General features: G+C 43.0%; 1 long non-coding RNA gene across 6 annotated transcripts; it reads right to left on the bottom strand.

Moving 5' to 3' along the window:
- Positions 1-911: 911 nt before the first annotated feature.
- On the bottom strand, positions 912-3,232 carry LOC109768249 (uncharacterized). 6 transcript variants are annotated; one of them, XR_012188149.1, is made up of 5 exons: positions 2,854-3,232; positions 1,852-2,775; positions 1,553-1,602; positions 1,339-1,421; positions 912-1,098 (listed from the first exon to the last, which is right to left on the bottom strand). It is a non-coding gene; the product is annotated as an uncharacterized lncRNA (long non-coding RNA). The 6 variants fall into 6 exon arrangements; XR_002234060.3 differs by having other exon boundaries at positions 2,098-2,775; XR_005760717.2 differs by having other exon boundaries at positions 1,553-2,396; positions 2,472-2,775.
- Between the last annotated feature and the right edge of the window lie 391 nt (positions 3,233-3,623).

Here is a 3,623-nt window from a genome sequence, read left to right as displayed (position 1 = left end):
GAGACCGATTCAATGGAGTGCGGCATTTCCGGCCATACAGGGCTTCATAGGGTGACATCTTTAAGCTGGCCTGGAAACTGTTGTTGTAGGAAAACTCGGCGTAGGCAGACAGTCTTCCCACTTGGCCCCTTTGGCCAATGTACATGCCCGGAGCATATCTTCGAGTATTTGATTTACTCGCTCAGTCTGTCCATCTGTCTGAGGATGATAAGCCGTGCTGTACTTCAGAGCGGTCCCCAAGGCTTGATGTAGTCGGGACCAAAATGCGGATCCACTACAAGGATCCGGGTCTATTGCAACAAAATTGGTCGTCGCAATACATGTCGATTTGTGGCGATAAGTACCTATTGCCACGAAACAATATTCGTTGGCAGCCGTTGCGACTGGACGCATGGTAATAGGTTATTGCCACAAAAAGCAATTATTGCAATAAAGTCTGCTATAGCAGTAACCATATGGGAAGTTGCCACATGTTTTCCCGTGGCAACACTCACCTGATGCCACAATTTGCTTTGTGGAGATATCTTTAATGCACCATGTAACAAATCATGGCGACTGATAGCTCGTTGCGATGACATTTGTGGCAACAACCTATGCCAACGACGCTCATTTTGTGGCGCATACTCTTCCGTGGCAATAGTCAATTGTGGCAATAAACTATGGCAACAATTCTTGTTTTCGTGGTATTAGGCATTTTGCCATGAACCGCTACGCTTGTGGCATTAGCTTATGGCAACAAATATTCTAGTCGTCGTAACAGGAAATTGCAACATACTAGTTTTGGTGGTGATAAATAGGTATCACAACGGGTGAAATGTTTGTTGGAAGAAACTATTGCGACAATTTATACTTTTCGTGGTGCTAACATGTGGCAACCAAAAGTGGGTTGTGGTAATAGCCTATTGCAACCGTAAAAAAAATACAGGCATTCAATTACAATATTCAAAACCATACATATAATATGTAGATTCATAAAATTCATAATTCTCATAGCAAATATCCATCAAATGATACGCAAATGTAATTTATCCATCCTAATTAAGGGCCAAGACTAAATTGTTCATGATCTAGAGTCCAGTCGAGCTAGATCTTTGTATCCTGCAATCAAGAAATAAAAAAATAGTTCTAGTTAATGAGTCCAACATAACATGTCAGTGCACTACAAACAATATAACATAGACCCATGCTTGCAAAAGATACAGAAGTTGTGATTATTGACCACTGATTTGTTCTGCTGTGTACCATATAATTCATGGAATCACCTTTGTAGATAATGTTCAGTTTTGAACAAATAAAAATGTGTAGAAATCGCACGTACGATTATGAATGGTCATTTACCTCAACGGCAACAGAGAAATCATCTTTGTTACAGATCAGTAGAAGGTAAACAAAAATGGAGCCATTTATGAGAGTGCCCAAGCCTAAAAATATCAAACAAATTACCACATTAGAATTAGAAGAGGGAGAAGTGGAAGTGCGGTTATATGTAAATCCCAAGTTCAGTGAACCCACGTATTCATGATACTGCATATTTGTAGGCAAAACTTAATACCTTTTTGTAAGTAACTGCCGAGCTGCTCCTTCGTACCTACATCCTCATACCTGCACATAGAAATTAGCTCAAATAACATTTATCTTGTGTGAAAGACAGGAAACCATAACAAATGAGATGTCTCATATATGTTATAATAGTTGTCCTGATAAATATTTGTTTTTGCATATTTTGCAAATAAGGTCAACCTAGGCCTAGCAGTTTTACTGACAGAGTTTTGTTAAACTTAGAAAGCATAACAATGTTCATATTTTGAGCTTAATTACTCCAACATCAGTTTTATTTAACACACGCGTCACCTTAAATCAGTGAGGCCACCGGCTAACTGGGGCTCCAAGCGTCCAACACATGAACGCCCGTGCAGAGCAAAGTGGTTGTGACAAAACAAATCGCTTGACAACAATAATCACATATATAGATCAACCTCTGATTCTTAGGCTATGGTACAGAACTATGCATCAAGAAAAGCTTCGCATATGCGATTTGGCCGGATAAATAGATGCTAAATTGACACCTTGTACGGAGAGGCGGTGCACCATATTTACCTTGAATAAAAGGCTGGACAGTGAGATATAAAAGAGTAATTATTCCATAGCCGAGGGTCCTGTATTGCACTTCATTATCCAATTTTATAAAATCTGAGCAGAAGGCCAATTACATTATCAGTCTGCGATGTTCATAGTCTACAGCTCAATCTCGTTTTCCTCCAAATAAAAGAAACACACAAAGGCCAATGGCACATGGAGGCAAAGGCCATGGCATATCTGCCTTTCCCTGTTGCAATATGAGTCAATCGGATGACGTGATTCGCCGCTAAATTGATGAGAAGAATCAGGGATATATGCTGGGAAACAGATAAATTATAAGAACCAATAAAAAAACTGCATGCTAATATAGGCCAGCACTGTTTGCATCTTACCCGTACAAATCCTTCTGATCACCATGTTTTTTATGCCTCTGCAGACACATCTAAGCTCTTAGTCAATCTTCTTTGTACGATCCATAGATTGGCAATGAACATACATTATGGGATTCTGTCGTCGGCATCGTAGGAAAACGATCTACGATCAAAGAAGAACCTGAGGCAACCGATGGACATATCTCCCTTGCAGCCCTTCATGACGTGGCTGTCCCATTGCTTCACCTCCTCCGAGAGCCCTAGGTGGGGGTAGGAGGGGAGGAGGACGTCCTGCAGCAGCAGTTTCTCCTCATCAGAGCAGCACCTGCAAAAAACAGAGCCTTCAACATGTCTATATCGGGAAGAGAAACAAAAAAAATTAAAAGAACAGAACAAGGACAACCTTCCATGGCGTCCTATACTAGGAGCAGCTCCTCTCTCTCCGACCATGGCCTTGAATTCCTTTCATTGACACAATACACGCACACATCGAGAGGAGAAGAAGAGAAGTTGTAGAAGGAGACAGCGGGAGGAGGCTCCATGCCCGGCGATGTGCTGGCCCAAACCCTAGCTGCTGGGCAGTGTCGCGCTTGGCCGCTGGAGGACGCGCGCGCCGGATCTGGCCCGATGGGAGGAAGGCGCGTTGGGAGGGGGGCACGGTGGTGTGCTGGGCGCAGCCAGAGGACGCCGGAATCAGACGGGATCGTGCGCCGTAGGTGGTGGCGGCGGCGAGGAGTGGTGCGGGGAAGAGGGAGAGACGAGCGAGAGATTAGCTCGGGGAGGGTGGGTGGGTGGGATTTCGCGTTCACGGCCTGGGTCTTCTTGATTTATTATTCGCGGGCTATCAGATTAAAAACCAAACGAAATAGTTCGCGGGCTTACACAAAACTCTAGGCGCCAAAATATGAGTCTGACCTCACCTAACGCGTTCATGAATTTAGGAGCTTAAATTTTGAAGCTCACAACCTAGCGAAACATTCTCTTGCTCTTGGATTGGGTCGCCATGTTTGGTTAGGCCATCCAGGAGAGCTTCCCTTGTCCCTGTAAACATTGTGACGAGATAATAAAGTTCCGTGAGGTTGTCTCAAAAAAAAAACCTAACACTTATCTAAAAAAAATTCTCAAAAAAAAATTGTCTAAAGAAAAGACTTTACCTCACACTTTTTTTATTTC

Source organism: Aegilops tauschii, chromosome 6, assembly GCF_002575655.3.
Source record: "Aegilops tauschii subsp. strangulata cultivar AL8/78 chromosome 6, Aet v6.0, whole genome shotgun sequence".
Classification (NCBI taxonomy): Eukaryota; Viridiplantae; Streptophyta; class Magnoliopsida; order Poales; family Poaceae; genus Aegilops; species Aegilops tauschii.
This window is presented reverse-complemented; position numbering and strand designations above follow the sequence as displayed.